The sequence below is a fragment of the Bos mutus genome, chromosome 13, assembly GCF_027580195.1.
Source record: "Bos mutus isolate GX-2022 chromosome 13, NWIPB_WYAK_1.1, whole genome shotgun sequence".
Taxonomy (NCBI): Eukaryota; Metazoa; Chordata; class Mammalia; order Artiodactyla; family Bovidae; genus Bos; species Bos mutus.
This window is the reverse complement of record NC_091629.1, coordinates 19,387,842-19,406,964: the sequence shown is the minus strand read 5'-3', so window position 1 is coordinate 19,406,964 and position 19,123 is coordinate 19,387,842. Positions and strand designations below refer to the sequence as shown.

The 19,123-nt window shown below is 43.9% G+C and overlaps 1 long non-coding RNA gene across 1 annotated transcript in view; it reads left to right on the top strand.

Annotated features, from left to right (window-relative positions):
- Nucleotides 1-17,930, top strand: part of LOC138990510 (uncharacterized) — a 37,586-nt gene extending 19,656 nt beyond the window's left edge. Inside the window, exon 3 of the long non-coding RNA XR_011466653.1 lies at nucleotides 17,902-17,930. This is a non-coding gene — a long non-coding RNA (uncharacterized lncRNA). The remainder of the gene's footprint in view (nucleotides 1-17,901) is intronic.
- The last annotated feature ends 1,193 nt before the right edge of the window (nucleotides 17,931-19,123 follow it).

Sequence of the window (19,123 nt, the reverse complement as noted above, 5' to 3'; positions counted from 1 at the left end):
AGCCAGTGGCCTCCATTGGGACCAGTTGGAGGGCTGTCTTGACCTCAAAGCTGGGGGGATTTCTTTGCTTGGGCGGTGGAAAAGTCTTCGGAAGACTTTCCAAGCGCAGCAGCCAACGTTGCAAACCTCTCGTCTGTTCTCCTCTGCTTGTCTTTATACCTTTTCTCGTATTTCTTTTCTATTTCCGTGTCCCTATTCTGAAACACCTTATCTGCTATTTCAATCAGCCGAGAACTAGACATGGATAGAACTCCCTTGGGCTTTTGAAGCGTTTGTTTTTTGTCAGGACATGCTTGCGAGATAAATGCTGAATTGATAACAATCTGGGAGCCCGTAGCTTCTGGACCTATGGGTGTATAGAGTCTGTAGGCCTCACAAAGTCTCTCGTAAAATTCGGAAGGTGACTCGTTTCCCTTCTGAACTATTCCGGCCGGTTTAGACATGTCCATCAGCCTCTGGTCTCCACTTTTAAGTCCTTGTGTAATCGTCGTACGGTCTGTCTAATTGGATTTTTCCTTCCTCTGTATTGAAATCCCAAATAGGTCTGTCAGTGGGGAAGCCTTGCTCTATCCACCTCTGTGGGTTAGCAGTGCCCTCAGGAACCATCTCCTGTAGCCATTTCCTTGCCTCAGTGTTGATCCTATATCTCTCTTCTGTACTGAAGACAGATGCTAGTAATTGCATTATATCGTCCCAGGTTGGTCAATGAGTGAGGAAAATAGTCTCCATTAGTCTAGTCACGCCCTGGGGTTCCACCGAGTAAGAGGGGGTGTGCTTTTGCCAGTTCAGTGTATCGTTGATGAAAAGGGCTGATAGTAACAGGTTACAGGGGCTTGTGATAGTTGCATCCTCCCCTGTCACTGGGGGTTGCTGAGCTTCTCTGAGGGGCATCTGCAAGGGCATTTTTTCCTCTGGCTCTTTGGCAGAGCGGAGCCTTTGTTTAATCCCAGTGGTTCCTCCCCCTTGTCCGGGAGTACTTACCAGGAGTGGAGGGTAGAGTTTAGGGAACGTAGGGGCAGCATCTGGGCTTGTAGAGTCCGGTGGGCCCATTGTCCCTCCAGCTGAGGCTGGAGCCTGTTGGGTGGGTTGGGGGGGGGGCGGCGCTGCGGCTCTACAATCTGTGGAGCTTTGGGACTGTTGAGGAGTCTGGGAGGCTTACTGGTCTGGGGCTGGTTCCTCCGGATGGGCCTTGGTGGCCACGGTGCTACTAGCTGGCAGAACCATCATCCAATACGAGGTGGGGGAAGCTCATCTCCTTCAGGGTCCTTCAGAGTACATCATGAGAAGTGCTGGGCTGGAAGAAGCATAAGCTGCAATCAAGATGCCGGGAGAAATATCAATAACCTCAGATATGCAGATGACACCACCCTTATGGCAGAAAATGAAGAGGAACTAAAAAGCCTCTTGATGAAGGTGAAAGAGGAGAGTGAAAATGTTGGCTTAAAACTCAACATTCAGAAAACGAAGATCATGGCATCTGGTCCCATCACTTCATGGGAAATAGATGGGGAAACAGTGGAAACAGTGTTAGACTTTATTTTTTTGAGCTCCAAAATCACTGCAGATGGTGACTGCAGTCATCAAATTAAAAGATGCTTACTCCTTGGAAGAAAAGTTATGACCAACCTAGATAGCATATTCAAAAGCAGAGACATTACTTTGACAACAAAGGTCCGTCTAGTCAAGGGTATAGTTTTTCCAGTGGTCATGTATGGATGTGAGAGTTGGACTGTGAAGAAGGCTGAGCACCAAAGAATTGATGCTTTTGAACTGTGGTGTTGGAGAAGACTCTTGAGAGTCCCTTGGACTGCAAGGAGATCCAACCAGTCCATTCTGAAGGAGATCAGCCCTGGGATTTCTTTGGAAGGAATGATGCTAAAGCTGAAACTCCAGTACTTTGGCCACCTCATGCGAAGAGTTGACTCATTGGAAAAGACTCTGATGCTGGGAGGGATTGGGGGCAGGAGGAGAAGGGGACGACAGAGGATGAGATGGCTGGATGGCATCACTGACTCGATGGACGTGAGTCTGGGTGAACTCCGGGAGTTGGTGGTGGACAGGGAGGCCTGGCGTGCTGCGATTCATGGGGTCGCAAAGAGTTGGACACGACTGAGTGACTCAACTGACTGAAAATTTCCTCTTCATCCTTGGTTACCTTTTGGGCCATCAAGATTTTTCCTTCCCCGCCATGAGTGTAAAAACAGGCCCATTTGGGGCAGGGGGCAGGGGGTGGTTCTTGGGCTATTCCCAGCCAAGAGTCTATGTGCAGGAACTGGTCGGGGTGTGCACGCTTTCCCGTAACTCTACCATAGACTGCCTTTATGACATTTAAGTCCATAATTCCCTCTGATGGCCTGCTAACTCCCACTGAAGGCCATTCGACTTCACAAAGCGTACGGAGCCGGCCGGGCGTCATTTTCCTCCCATCATCTCCATCGAATCCTTTCTTAAAATTCTTAATCATATTCTCCAATACAGTGGCCTTAGATCCGTTTCCTCCCATTTTTAACCCTTGATTCCCACGTCCCAGGGCCTTCCCCAGAAGCCAATCTACCTTTTCACTGGCAGGGGAGATGATGGGTCACGCAGCAGATGGGTACCTCCTAGGGAGGGCAGAATGTGAGCGGTGGAAATTGATGGCCTCTTTCTAAAACCCTGTGGTGACAGCTCGGCATGTTCCCTAAGACGGCGTGGACACACCTCCTAACTGGCTTTCTTAAACCTAAAGTTCCCTTTCTTTATCCCTGGCACAGCTCTCGACCTGAGTGCCGAGCAGCTATTGTCGCCAACCGAAACCAGTTTCCTATGCGTCTCCCTTCTGGTCCCTCCCAGGGGGGTGATCAGGCCCCCTCTTCCACCCTGCCAGCTGGGCTCCTCCCCACCTGAGCGCTCAGTTCCCTTGCTGCCATTCACTACCTGCCAAAGCGAAGAAACGGGGCATTGAAAGGCCGAATTCTTACACAGGGCAAGGCGCCTTCCCCCCTCTAGGAGATTCAAGCCTCAAAGCCTCAGGGTGGCCTCAAATGAGACCTGTCCCTCAAAGCGAGGAGTTTCCCAGCCAATGCACCAAATGTTACAGCCATGCATTCCGGGAAGCAAACTGACTCAGAAGGACAATGCAGATAGTGGAATGCAGTTTAGTATACCGGCAGACCCAAGGCATTGGACCTCTTAGTCTCCTCTTAGTCTCCTCTTAGTCAAGGACCCCGACCAGCATTTGTGAAAATTTTTTATACCCCATGTATACATGTCGAAACCCACCACCACAAATTCCTTGAGACTTACATAAACAAAGGAAGGGTAAATACAATCACAATCACAATAACCCCATCATTCATGTCTTATGTGTTCAGACAGTTAATAATCAATAAGCTCGTGGTTACATTCCAACCAGTTAATAATCAATAAGCCTGTGGTTACATTCCGATAGATACAGAAAAGATTTATGAAGGCGGTCCCAAGATGGTGTCGGAATAGGACGTGGAGACCACTTTCTCCCCCACAAATTCATCAAAAGAACATTGAAACGCTGAGTAAATTCCACAAAACAACTTCTGAATGCCAGCAGAGGACATCAGACACCCAGAAAAGCAGCCCATTGTCTTCGAAAGGAGGTAGGCAAAAATATAAAGACAAAAAAAGAGACAAAAGAGGGAGGGACGGAGCTCCATCCCAGGAAGGGAGTCTTAAAAAGAGAGAAGTTTCCAAACACGAGGAAACACTCTCACTGCCGAATCTGTGGTGAGCCTTGGAAGCACAGAGGGCAACATAACAGGGAGGAAAAATAAATAAATAATTAAAACCCACAGATTACCAGCCCAATTGTAACTCTCCCAGCGGAGAAGCAGCACAGATGCCTGCACCCACCACTAGCAAGTGGGGGCTTTGCAGGGAGGTGCGGGCTGCATTGCTTAGAGTAAGGACCAGGCCTGAATGCCCCGAGGGCAATCTGAGCTAACTAACTTGGGCTAGCAAACCAGACTGCGGGATAGCTACCACGCACAAAGCCCTAATCTAAGACACCGCCAGGCCAGAGCACAAAACAAAGGACTGAACTGAGCTAGCCGGCTGCAGACCATCCTCCTCCGGTGACAGGCAGCCAGAGCCGGAAGGGAGCACTTGCAGCCCCAGAGAGACATTATCTACCAAACTGCAAGCAGGCTTCTTTGCTAACTAAGACTTCTTGGGGTTCTGGACATCTGCCTGCAAAGGTGCACCGGTTGTACACCCAGAAAACCGAGTGGCAGGGATGGGGGAGGCGATAAGTCACAGCGACCGTGCTCGCCAAACACCTCATCACCTGAGCTGCTCGGACACAAAACGCCAGCCCAACCGAGTCTCTGCCTCTGAGGACTCCCCGAGTGCCTGAACCTGAGCGGCTTAGACCTGGGAGGTGCATGCAGTCCAGGGCTGGCCTTGGAGGGTTCCCAGTGGAGCAACCTAAAGCCTGAGCAGTGTGGGCAGGGAGGGAACACGCGCTGTGAGTGGGGGCAGGCCCAATGCAGCTGAGACACTGTGAGCACACACCAGTGTTATTTGTTTGCAGCGTCCCTCCCTCCCTACTGCGCAACTGAACAAGGGAGCCTAGAAAAGTGTCCACCACCGCCCCCTGTGTCAGGGCGGAAATCGGACACTGAAGAGACCAGCAAACAGTAGAAGCTAAAACAGAGGGAACTGCCTTGGAAGTGACAGATGCAGTAGATTAAAACCCTGTAGTTAGTACTGACTGCATAGGAAGGGGCCTATAGATCTTGAGAAATATAAGCCGGACCAAGCCATGAAATTAAAAGATGCTTACTCCTTGGAAGAAAAGTTATGACCAACCTAGATAGTATATTGAAAAGCAGAGACATTACTTTGCCAACAAAGGTCCATCTAGTCAAGGCTATGGTTTTTCCGGTGGTCATGTATGGATGCAAGAGTTGGACTGTGAAGAAATCTGAGTGCCGAGGAATTGATGCTTTTGAACTGTGGTGTTGGAGAAGACTCTTGAGAGTCCCTTGGACTGCAAGGAGATCCAACCAGTCCACTCTGAAGGAGATCAGCCCTGGGATTTCTTTGGAAGGAATGATGCTAAAGCTGAAGCTCCAGTACTTTGGCCACCTCATGCAAAGAGTTGACTCATTGGAAAAGACTCTGATGCTGGGAGGGATTGGGGGCAGGAGGAGAAGGGGACGACAGAGAATGAGATGGCTGGATGGCATCACTGACTCGATGGATGTGAGTTTGAGTGAACTCTGGGAGTTGATGATGGACAGGGAGGCCTGGCGTGCTGTGATTCATGGGGTCGCGAAGAGTCAGACATGGCTGAGTGACTGGACTGAACTGAAGGAACTATCCAAAAATGAACTGACCCCACACTGCCCACAACAACACCAGAGAAAGTCCTAGGTATATTTTTACTATTTTTACGATCATTCTTTTTTTTAATTAAAAAAAAAATTTTAAGTCCTCTATTACTCCTTTAATTTTCATTTTTATAACCTACTATTACTTTGCAAAAAAAGATCCTATTTTTTAAAGCAAACTTCATATGTATATATATTTATAATTTTTGTGACTTTTTTTTTCTTCTTTTCTTTAATATTGTATTTTTGAAAATCCAACCTCTACTCTAGATTTTTAATCTTTGCTTTTTGGTATTTGTTATCAATTTTGTACCTTTAAGAACCCAATCTTCAGTATCCATTTTTACTTGGGAGCGAGATTACTGGCTTGACTGCTCTCTCCCTCTTTGGACTCTCCTTTTTCTCCACCAGGTCGCCTCTGTCTCCTCCCTGCCCCTTCTCTTCTCTATCCAACTCTGTGAATTTCTGTGTGTTCCAGACAGTGGAGAACACTTAGGGAACTGATTACTGGCTGGATCCATCTCTCTCCTTTTGATTCCCCCCTTTTATCCTCCTGGCCACCTCTGTCTCTTTCCTCCCTCTTCTCTTCTCTGTATAACTCTGTGAACATCTCTGAGTGGTCCAGACTGTGGAGCGCACATAAGGAAGTGATTACTGGCTAGCTTGCTCTCTCCTCTTTTGATTCCACCTCATCTCATTCGGGTCACCTCTAACTCCCTCCTCCCTCTTATCTTCTCCATGTAACTCTGTGAACCTCTCTGGGTGTCCCTCACTGTGGAGAAACTTTTCATCTTTAACCTAGATGTTTTATCAATGGTGCTGTATAGATCGAGAAGTCTTGAGGCTACTGTAAAAATAAGACTGAAAACCAGAAGCAGGAGGCTTAAGTTCAAATCCTGAGAACATCAGAGAACTCCTGATTCCAGGAAACATTAATCAATAGGAGCTCATCAAACGCCTCCATACCTACACTGAAACCAAGCACCACCCAAGGGCCAACAAGTTCCAGAGCAAGACATACCACGCACATTCTCCAGCAACACAGGAACATAGCCCTGAGCTTCAATATACAGGCTGCCCAAAGTCACTCCAAACCCACTGACATCTCATAACATATTACGGGACACTTCATTGCACTCCAGAGAGAAGAAATCCAGCTCCACCCACCAGAACACCGACACAAGCTTCCGTAACTAAGAAACCTTGACAAGCCACCCGTACAACCCCACCCATAGCGAGGAAATTCCACAAAAGGAGAACTCCACAAACTGCCAGAATACAGAAAGGCCACCCCAAATTCAGCAATATAAACAAGATGAAGAGACAGAGGAATACCCAGGAGGTAAAGGGACAGGATAAATGCCCACCAAACCAAACAAAAGAGGAAGAGATAGGGAATCTACATGATAAAGAATTCCAAATAATGATAGTGAAAATGATCCAAAACCTTGAAATCAAAATGCAATCACAGATAAACAGCCTGGAGACAAGGATTGAGAAGATGCAAGAAAGGTTTAACAAGGACCTAGAAGAAATAAAAAAGAGTCAATATATAATGAATAATGCAATAAATGAGATCAAAAACACTCTGGAGGCAACAAATAGTAGAATAATGGAGGCAGAAGATAGGATTAGTGAAGTAGAAGATAGAATGGTAGAAATAAATGCATCAGAGAGGATAAAAGAAAAACGAATTAAAAGAAATGAGGACAATCTCAGAGACCTCCAGGACAATATTAAATGCCCCAACATTCAAATCATAGGAGTCCCAGAAGAAGACAAAAAGAAAGACCATGAGAAAATACTTGAGGAGATAATTGTTGAAAACATCCCTAAAATGGGGAAGAAAATAATCACCCAAGTCCAAGAAACCCAGAGAGTCCCAAACAGGATAAACCCAAGGCAAAACACCCCAAGACACATATTAATCAAATTAACAAAAATCAAACACAAAGAACAAATATTAAAAGCAGCAAGGGAAAAACAACAAATAACACACAAGGAGATTCCCATAAGAATAACAGCTGATCTTTCAGTAGAAACTCTTCAGACCAGGAGGGAATGGCAAGACATACTTAAAGTGTTGAAAGAATATAACCTGCAGCCCAGATTACTGTACCCAGCAAGGATCTCATTCAAATATGAAGGAGAAATCAAAAGCTTTACAGACAAGCAAAAGCTGAGAATTCAGCACCACCAAACCAGCTCTCCAACAGATACTAAAGGATACTCTCTAGACAAGAAACACAAAAAGGGTGTATAAACTCGAACCCAAAACAATAAAGTAAATGGCAACAGGATCATACTTATCAATAATTACCTTAAACGTAAATGGGTTGAATGCCCCAACCAAAAGACAAAGACTGGCTGAATGGATACAAAAACAAGACCCCTATATATGTTGTCTACAAGAGACCCACCTCAAAACAGGGGACACATACAGACTGAAAGTGAAGGGCTGGAAAAAGATATTCCACGCAAATAGAGACCAAAAGAAAGCAGGAGTACCAATACTCATATTAGATAAAATAGACTTTAAAACAAAGGCTGTGAAAAGAGACAAAGAAGGACACTACATAATGATCAAAGGATCAATCCAAGAAGAAGATATAACAATTATAAATATATGTGCACCCAACATAGGGGCACCGAAATATGTAAGACAAATGCTAACAAGTATGAAAGGGGAAATTAACAATAACACAATAATAGTGGGAGACTTTAATACCCCACTCACACCTATGGATAGATCAACTAAACAGAAAATTAACAAGGAAACACAAACTTTAAATTACACAATACACCAGTTAGACCTAATTGATAGCTATAGGACATTTCACCCCCAAACAATGAATTTCACCTTTTTCTCAAGCGCACATGGAAACTTCTCCAGGATAGATCACATCTTGGGCCATAAATCTAGCCTTGGTAAATTCAAAAAAATTGAAATCATTCCAAACATTTTTTCCGACCACAATGCAGTAAGATTAGATTTCAATTACAGGAGAAAGAGAGCTTCCCTGGTGGCTCAGATGGTAAAGCGTCTACCTGCAATGCAGGAGACCCCGGTTCGATCCCTGGGTTGGGAAGATCTCCTGGGGAAGGAAATGGCAACCCACTCCAGTATTCTTGCCTGGAGAATCCCACAGACGGAGGAGCATGGTAAGCTACAGTCCATGGGGTCGCAAAGAGTCGGATACGACTGAGTGACTTCACTTACAGGAGAAAAACTATTAAAAATTCCAACATATGGAGGCTGAACAACACGCTGCTGAATAACCAACAAATCACAGAAGAAGTTAAAAAAAATCAAAATATGCATAGAAATGAATGAAAACAACCCAAAACCTGTGGGACACTGTAAAAGCGGTGCTAAGGGGAAAGTTCATAGCAATACAGGCATACCTCAAGAAACAAGGAAAAAGTCAAATAAATAACCTAACTCTACACCTAAAGCAACTAGAAAAGGAAGAAATGAAGAACCCCAGGGTTAGTAGAAGGAAAGAAATCTTTAAAATTAGGGCAGAAATAAATGCAAAAGAAACAAAAGAGACCATAGCAAAAATCAACAAAGCCAAAAGCTGGTTCTTTGAAAGGATAAATAAAATTGACAAACCATTAGCCAGACTCATCAAGAAACAAAGGGAGAAAAATCAAATCAATAAAATTAGAAATGAAAATGGAGAGATCACAACAGACAACATAGAAATACAAAGGATCATAAAAGACTACTATCAGCAATTATATGAATAAAAATGGACAATGTTGAAGAAATGGACAAATTATTAGAAAAGTACCACTTTACAAAACTACATCAGGAAGAAATAGAAAATCTTAACAGACCCATCACAAGCACGGAAATTGAAACTGTAACCAGAAATCTTCCAGCAAACAAAAGCCCAGGTCCAGACGGCTTCACAGCTGAATTCTACCAAAAATTTAGAGAAGAGCTAACACCTATCCTACTCAAACTCTTCCAGAAGATTGCAGAGGAAGGTAAACTTCCAAACTCATTCTATGAGGCCACCATCACCCTAATACCAAAACCTGACAAAGATGCCACAAAAAAAGAAAACTATAGGCCAATATCACTGATAAACATAGATGCAAAAATCCTTAACAAAATTCTAGCAATCAGAATCCAAAAATACATTAAAAAGATCATACACCATGACCAAGTGGGCTTTATCCCAGGGATGCAAGGATTCTTCAATATCTGCAAATCAATCAATGTAATATACCACATTAACAAATTGAAAAATAAAAGCCATATGATTATCTCAAAAGATGCAGAGAAAGCCTTTGACAAAATTCAACATCCATTTATGATAAAAACTCTCCAGAAAGCAGGAATAGAAAGGAACATACCTCAATGTAATAAAAGCTATATATGACAAACCCACAGCAAACTTTATCCTCAATGGTGAAAAATTGAAAGCATTTCCTCTAAAGTCAGGAACAAGACAAGGGTGCCCACTTTCACCATTACTATTCAACATAGTTTTGGAAGTTTTGGCCACAGCAATCAGAGCAGAAAAAGAAATAGAAGGAATCCAAATTGGGAAAGAAAAAGTAAAACTCTCAGTGTTTGCAGATGACATGATCCTCTACATAGAAAATACTAAAAACTCCACCAGAAAATTACTAGAGCTAATCAATGAATATAGTAAAGTTGCAGGATATAAAATCAACACACAGAAACCCCTTGCATTCCTATACACTAATAATGAGAAAATAGAGAAATTAAGGAAACAATTCCATTCACCATTGCAATGAAAACAATAAAATACTTAAGAATATATCTACCTAAAGAAACTAAATAATTTCTATATATAGAAAACTATAAAACACTGGTGAAAGAAATCAAAGAGGACACTAATAGATGGAGAAATATACCATGTTAATGGATCGGAAGAATCAATATAGTGAAAATGAGTATACTACCCAAAGCAATCTATAGATTCAATGCAATCCCTATCAAGCTACCAACGGTATTTTTCACAGAGCTAGAACAAATAACTTCACAATTTGTATGGAAATACAAAAAACCTCGAATAGCCAAAGCAATCTTGAGAAAGAAGAATGGAACTGGAGGAATCAACCTGCCTGACTTCAGGCTCTACTACAAAGCCACAATCATCAAGACAGTATGGTACTGGCACAAAGACAGAAATATAGATCAATGGAACAAAATAGAAAGCCCAGAGATAAATCCACACACCTATGGACACCTTATCTTTGACAAAGGAGGCAAGAATATACAATGGAGAAAAGACAATCTCTTTAACAAGTGGTGCTGGGAAAACTGGTCAACCACTTGTAAAAGAATGAAACTAGAACACTTTCTAACACCATACACAAAAATAAACTAAATATGGATTAAAGATCTAAACCTAAGACCAGAAACTATAAAACTCCTAGAGGAGAACATAGGCAAAACACTCTCTGACATAAATCACAGCAGGATCCTCTATGACCCACCTCCCAGAATATTGGAAATAAAAGCAAAAATAAACAAATGGGACCTAATTAAAATTAAAAGCTTCTGCACAACAAAGGAAACTATAAGCAAGGTGAAAAGACAGCCTTCAGAATGGGACAAAATAATAGCAAATGAAGCAACTGACAAAGAACTAATCTCAAAAATATACAAGCAACTCCTGCAGCTCAGGTCCAGAAAAATAAATGACCCAATCAAAAAATGGGCCAAAGAACTAAATAGACATTTCTCCAAAGAAGACATACAGATGGCTAACAAACACATGAAAAGATGCTCAACATCACTCATTATCAGAGAAATGCAAATCAAAACCACAATGAGGTACCATTTTATGCCAGTCAGAATGGCTGTGATCCAAAACTCTACAAGCAATAAATGCTGGAGAGGGTGTGAAGAAAAGGGAACCCTCTTACACTGTTGGTGGGAATGCAAACTAGTACAGCCACTATGGAGAACAGTGTGGAGATTCCTTAAAAAACTGGATATAGAACTGCCTTATGACCCAGCAATCCCACTGCTGGGCATACACACCGAGGAAACCAGAATTGAAAGAGACACGTGTACCCCAATGTTCATCGCAGCACTGTTTATAATAGCCAGGACATGGAAGCAACCTAGATGTCCATCAGCAGATGAATGGATAAGAAAGCTGTGGTACATATACACAATGGAGTATTACTCAGCCATTAAAAAGAATACATTTGAATCACTTCTAATGAGGTGGATGAAACTGGAGCCGATTATACAGAGTGAAGTAAGCCAGAAAGAAAACCAATGAGTCTGAGTGAACTCCAGGATTTGGTGATGGACAGGGAGGCCTGGCATGCTGCAGTTCATGGGGTCGCAAAGAGTTGGACACAACTGAGCGACTGAACTAACTAACTAACACATATATATGGAAGTTAGAAAGATGATAACGATAACCCTGTATGCGAGACAGCAAAAGAGACACAGATGTATAGAACAGTCTTTTGGACTCTGTGGGAGAGGGAGAGGGTGGGATGATTTGGGAGAATGGCATTGAAACATGTATAATATCATATAAGAAATGAATCGCCAGTCCAGATTCGATGCAGAATACAGGATGCTTGGGGCTGGTGCACTAGGATGACCCAGAGGGATGGTACGGGGAGGGAGATGGGAGGGGGGTTCAGGATGGGGAACACGTGTACACCCGTGGTGGATTCATGTTGATGTATGGCAAAACCAATACAATATTGTAAAGTAATTAGCCTCCAATTAAAATAAATAAATTTAAATTTTAAAAAAAGAATATTATCTATAGCCCCTGATGAGGAACTTAAGGTCCCTGACTTTTGTTTAATGACTAAACTATTAAATATTATTATTTGGCCTCAAAAAAAAAAAAGGTAAAGAAAACATTTATGACCTGTCCAGAGGCAGGGGTGATTAGAGTATGTGTTCTCTTAGGCAATGAGTAACCTGGATGTGATCTTCAAGATTCCCCTGTCCAGAGGGGGTCTTATCCTTCTGTTGTAGTTTCCATAGGCACTAAGCACAGAGTCCAGAGTCCATTGGAGAGGTGGCAGAGCATGATCAGCATGAACAGGCCTGAGATTGGGTCCAGGCCCTGTGAATTCCTTTTTCAAGTGGACAATTATCAATAGGCCTGTGGTCATACCCCAATAAGCATAATAGAATTTATGATTCTATTTGGTTACACAGATAATTAGGGTATTCTTTTAGGCAATGGAGAGTCTAGGTATGAGCCCTGGGGTTCTTCCATCTGGGGGGCCTGGTTTTCCAGTTGGTATGTCGTTTCCATAGATACTGGGCATATAGCTCAAAGTCCAAGATGGACTCTGGCCCAAGATGGAGTCGTGCTTTCAAGATGGAGCCTGTTCTGTCTGTTTCCTCCTACAGTATCTTTCTAATTCTTCCTCGGTATATTGTGGTTTTTCCTGTTCCACAGGACCTGTCCAGTTCAAAGGCATCTGGAGTGAAGGGGTTTAGTAAAATGCCGCTTTTCTGGCTTGACAGTCAGCCAGCTGATTACCTTTGGCTTCTTTACTCGCATCCCTGCTGTGCCCTTTGCAATGCATAACAGCTACTTCTTTAGGACAATATTTAGCAGTTAAAAGTCTCTCAAGCTCTCTGAAATGATTAATAGCTTCTCCTGTTGCCATTTTGAACTCTTTCTTTCCATGTTGCAGCATGAGCATGTAAAGTCAAATAAACATACTTAGAATCAGTGTAGATATTTACCCGCTGCCCTTCGCTTAACTCTAGAGCTCGGGTCAGAGCCACAAGCTCTGCCTGCTGAGCGTTGGTTCCCTGGGGGAGAGATTTTGCTTCTAAAACCTGTTCAGCCGTCACCACTGCGTAACCTGCTTTACACTTCCCCTCACAAACAAAAAAACTGGCATCTGTAAATATTTCCATGTCAGGATTGTCTAACGGGGTATCCATTAGGTCTTCCTGAGCTGCATAAAGTTGGGAATTGGGAACAATCGTGATGAGGTGTTTCATTTTCCTTCTCAGGAAGGAAAGTGGCAGGATTTAAATTTACACAAACTTTAAGCTTAGTTACTGGTCCTTCTAACAACAATGACTGATATTTAAGAAGCCTACTGTCTCTCATCCAAGTATTAACCTTAGAATTTAAGATTCCACTCACATCATGAGAAGTCAATACAGAAAGATCTCATGCATGGATTATTTTTAAAGCTTCAGGAGTTAATAAAGCCGTTGCCCCAATTACTCTTGGACAGTGTAGCCACCCACGTGAAATTACAAATTACGTCTAATTCTCTGCTTAGACAAGAAATAGGTTGCAGGTGAGGCCCTCGGGGTTGTGTCAAAACTCCTAAGGCCATACCTTTTCTTTCAGTGACTAACAAATTAAATTCTGACCCTGTGGGCAAGCTCAAAGTGGGAGCTTGTAGGAGAGCAGTCTGAAGAATCTTAAAAGCCTTTTGAGTATCTGGAGACCAAACCAGTCCATTGGTCTGGGACTGCTGAGTCTTAGCTACCAGTTTATACAAAGGCCGGGCAAGTTCCCCATAACCCGGAATCCAATGCAACAGTAGCCTGTGATTCCCCAAAATCCTCTCAATTGTCTTAAAGTCATAGGTAGGGGATGATTTAGTATAGGTTTAATCTTCTTGGGGCCTATGGCCCTCATCCCTTCTGATACAATTAGGCCCAGATATCTAACAGATTGTTGACAAAGCTGAGCCTTTTCTCTTGATGCCTGGTAACTGCAGCCTGTCAGAAAGTTTAAGAAATCTTCTGAGGCTTGTGAACAAGCTTCCTCTGTCTCAGCACAGAGCAGAATATCATCTACATATTGTAGTACCACTGCTTCAGAGCTATTAAAGTTTTGTAGATCCTGTAACAAACTTTGTCCAAATAAGTGAGAGCTGTCACGAAATCCCTGGGGCAAAACTGTCCAGGTTAACTGAGAAGCTGGCTTTGTAGGGTCTTCAAAGGCAAATAGAAATTGACTTTCCTCCGCCAAAGGCACTGAATAGAAGGCATCTTTTAAATCAATTACTGAGAAGTATTTGGCTCATTCAGGAATTTCAGACAATAGAGTATAATAGGCACCACGGGGTGTAAAGGAAATACAGCCTCATTTATTATTTGTAAATCTTGAACTAGTCTCCATTTACCATTTGATTTCTTTATACCCAAAATGGGAGTGTTGCATAGACTGTTACAGGGAGTTAATAGTCCCTGCTCCTTTAAATTCTTGACGATGGGTTTTAACCCTTTCTTAACCTCAGGTTTCGGTAGATATTGCTTCTTATGTGGAAATAAGTGGGGGTCTTTGAGCTTGACAACTAGCATTTTGTGCTCGACCCACAGATTTTCCATCAGCCCGTACTTTAGGATTTACATTTTGTTCAATTAAAGGGAGAGAAAGGGAGGGGTCCATATTCATGAAATCCATGAGGCATGGACCTTGCTCAGTATATCCCTTCCCAAAAGGGGTGAGGGAGACTCTGGCATGTTCAGAAACTCAGAAAATCAGAAGATCAGAAAATAGCACAGAGTCCCAGTTATAGCTTAAAGAACAACTGAAATTTATACCCTTAAGACATAAGTCTGGCATATTTTGAAGAGAGAAAAAGGACAACAAATATGCTATTTCTACCCATTTCCCTTGTTTTCTACAGAACCAGTCTAATTGTAAAACAGTCTTATAATTAAGAGACCCTCCAACTGGCCACCGTTCGCCATCCTCCAGTGGGTACCACCGCCATGCAGTATCACATAGGAAGACCAGGCGTGTCTTCTTTAAGCTCTGGGGATCAAATCTATCCGTTTTTCAGGACACAGTTCAAATGAGTGAGGCTGGAATTGTTAGCTCCCATCTGTAAGAGAGAAAAAAAGTGACCAGCGCCATCATTCTACCGGAGGCGTCTCTCCCTGCTCTAGATGGGGCTGTAGACAGACTTTACACCAAAGCTTTCCTTCCCTGGTAGCACTTTGTCCCTTACCGACACAGGTGCTGTACTTGTTCCTCCTGGTTCTACCACCGAGACGGGGTGGAGATGAATCAGGGGTAGACCTGATGGCATCCCAGACTGATGCCTAGCTCCTCACCATTAAAACCTTGCTTGCCTCTGATGCCACCCGGGGTGCAATCAGAGTAACCTTCTGGAATGCCTCCCCAGCTAAGACCGCTGGGGGAAACATTCGTCACCTGAGTGTGTGTTCACAACCCTGAGTATATTCCTGACCACAGTAAGACCAGTACGAACATAAAACTGAGATGTTCCTTCCAAGGATTACCATACCAGTATAAACGATAGCAAAAGAGAACGGCTGGCCAGTGAGGAAAAAGCGATTTTTGTCCTCGAGTTTTTTTAGGGCCAGTCCTTCCAGTTCATTCCCACAGATTCCACAAAAAGAATATCTAAGGAGTTTGGGACAAAATCCACTGGAAAGCCTCCTCTGGTCCACTAAGAGCTAACATTACCAAAGGAAGAAACCCATTGCACGTCCAATCTGAGTAACCTTTAACCTCCGAGATGCTCTTAGAGCTAGAGCTCCATCTAGCTTCCGAACTTTCGATTCCTAGCGAGGCTAGGTGCTTCCTGACTACCAACCCAAGTTTGGGACCTAAGTAACAGTACACAGTAACAGCATAGATCACAAGTCCCTTGAAAGTCTGTGATCCAACAGATTAGATTAGTAGTTCTAATTCCCAAGGAGTTACGAAATGGTCAAAGAAACCAGATAGTTTGACCAAGAAAGGAGAGTTCGGTCCATTAACAGCATAGATCACACGTCCCTTGAAAGTCTGTGATCCAACAGATTAGATTAGTAGTTCTAATTCCCAAGGAGTTACGAAATGGTCAAAGAAACCAGATAGTTTGACCGAGAAAGGAGAGTTCGGTCCACATGCTTTGCCCATTTCTGGTCAGTCCCCGAAAGAGACATTGGGTGTCTCTTGGTATTGGTAGGTCAGTATAAACCGCGACGGGTTTCTGCCGTAAGCCGTATGAGGTCACCATGGAACAGCAGAGCGGGGCTCCTCACTTGCTTCGCGCAGGGCGTGTCATTCATTCACACAAGCACACTGTAGAGTTAGTAAGTGTAAGTGAAAGTGAAAGTGAAGTCTCAGTCGTGTCTGACTCTTTGCGACCCCATGGACTGTAGCCTACCAGGCTACTCCGTCCGTGGGATTCTCCAGGCAAGAGTACTAGAATGGGTTGCCGTTTCCTTCTCCAGGGGATCTTCCCAACCCAGGGATCGAACCCAGGTCTCCCGCATTGCAGGCAGACACTTTAACCTCTAAGCCACCAGGGAAGTTAGTAAAGTACAGCAGAAAACATGTTTGCTAGGAGAACAAAGATCCAGAGCTTCAAGCATCCTTACCTTGTCCTGAAGAATCCCGGATGAGCCCCAGGATGAAAGGTTGCTGCTGAATCACAAAAGATACTGGGATTCCTGGCCTCCGGAGGAGAAGAATTCAATCTGGGGCCGGAGATGAGGCTTGATCGCTCAGAGCTTTTGTGTAATAGAGTTTTATTAAAGTATAAAGGAGATAGAGAAAGCTTCTGACATTGACATCAGAAGGGGGCAGAAAGAGTACCCCCTCACTAGTGTTAGCAACAGAGTTATATATTTTTTAATTACTTATTACAGTGAATCAAAAGAATGCCTGGAGGTTGTAAAGACCTCACTAGACCCACTCCCATAATTTACATTTTAAGATAACAGGATTAGCCAGACAGTTTTTTCCAGAGACTGTCCTCAAGCAGGATACATTTTGTTATATAATCCTAAGGAATGTAGAGAGAAAAAAAACAATGGTCCTTTCTTCCTCCTTGAGAATTCCAGACCTCTCTCTCCTTGGGGACCCCTGGACTTCTTATCAACCTGCCTAGGAATTGACTGTCTCGGGGGCAGTGGTCTGGGAGGTGATCTAGGGTTAGCCTGCTGGGGAGGTGAGTCACAACTTAGACTGTATGCTTATGGGGCTGGCTTTGGGAGCAGTGATACAGATTATAGGGGAGCCAGATTCACCCATCATCACCAAGCATTCTCTAGGTTGCCCTGGATGATGGGGCCGAGGGAGATGAAGACAGGGGGAGGACCAAGATGAGGCTGTTGGGAGAACAGTGAGGGCGTCCTAGCCTGGAACCTTGCTGCTAGGGCCCTCCCCCAAACTCTGTCCGAGACCTTCAGGCTAAATATTTACAGTGTAAACTCTCTTTTCCTTCCTGGGTGGACAGATGGAGACTTAGAGGTGGTCCAGGAGATTTGGGGAGACAGAATCCAGGGAAAGGAAAAAGAGCTGAGGCCAGAGGCCAGGAGACTGGAGACCGGGAAAAAAACGTCTGTTTCTCTGTTTGACATCCAAAGCCTTCCAGGGCAGAACTGGGTGCCAGCGGTCACCTCCCTCAGGGAGCTGTGGAATTCAAATTGTTTTTGTTTTCTTAAGAGATGTGGAAGAAAATGATATGTTTCTTTAAGCCCAGTCTTGCAGGGAGTTAGAAGTGAGGGGACAATTATGCTAAAAAATGGTGCACAGAGAAGAACCACTTTTCTTGACCCCAAAATACTTTGTTTATACAGATGGTTGCCATACAAGACGTGACTCTGAGCTGTTGAAGAAGGTGGATTTATGATGGAGGGGCCTTCGGGTGAGTTGAGTAATTAGAGTCAAGGTCCTGACAATGAAAGACACAGTGGGCTGTGCCCTCCGTCAGAGATGACAGACCCAGCCACTGGGTTGTCCTTCCAGGCGATGAAAAGACTGAAAAGGGCCTTCATGCTATCGGTTTTACCATGACCGTCCTTTAAGTGTCTGAAGCATCACCTCTGACTTCTCGCCTGGGGTGACTCCCAGAGCTTGACGATCTTGGTGGGAGAATGCACGAAGCGTTGCACTTACTTCGGTAGGAAATGGTGTTCATTAAAGAAATAGGCGCCTGTTAGCCATCACGTGAGTGGTGGCGACGTTGCCTGCGTTGTGTGCATGCGTGCATGTCCACAGGCACACAGGTGACTGTGTCTGCATCTTCTTTTCTTTCTCTGTTCTTCCACCAAAGTGGAAAATGTTGAAAGGTGTTTGAGAGGTGTGAAAACAGAGAGACACTGCAGTTCAGTCCACTCTTCTCTCTTATAGAATAAAAGCATGATTCTGGAGGTTTCTGAACCGAAACTGGTCCTTCTCCATCTTTTAAGTGAATTGGACTGGAGGACTCAGTTTTGTTTTGTTTTTAATTTTGGCTGCTCTGGGTCTTCATTGCGTTATGGCACACACCTGCTGCATGCGGGATTCTTGTTGCCTTACCAGGGATTGAACCTGTTTCCTCCATACGGGAAGGCAGATGCTGGACCACCAGGGAAGTTCTTAGGGGTTTTGTTAAAAGCAGAGCTGACTCAGTAGATCTGCAGCAGAGCAGGAGATTCTGCCTTTCCAATAGGCTCTTAGGCAGGGCTCATGCTGCACCTGGAGGGGTGGGTGGGTGCCTTAGCACCTGGCTTGAAGCTTGAGGTCATTGCCAGGGCAAGTTTTATCATTGGTTACCAAGCATGCTTCTTGTGCCCCTGCTGCCTGGCATGCCCTCTCTTTCTCTGCTAAACCTCTCCGTGAGCTCCCTACCTTCTTATACAGGGCATCTCCTCCAGCTGGTATGCACTCCACTTAAGGCTTCAGGAAATGTCTACACTTGAAGGATCTTTGAAATAATCTCCTCAACCCTCCCTAGAGTTCCAGGTGCTTTAGTGGTAAGAGCAAAAATCTTAGCTCAACCCAGCCAAAGCAGAAAAAATTTTTAGTGACTTATTGCCT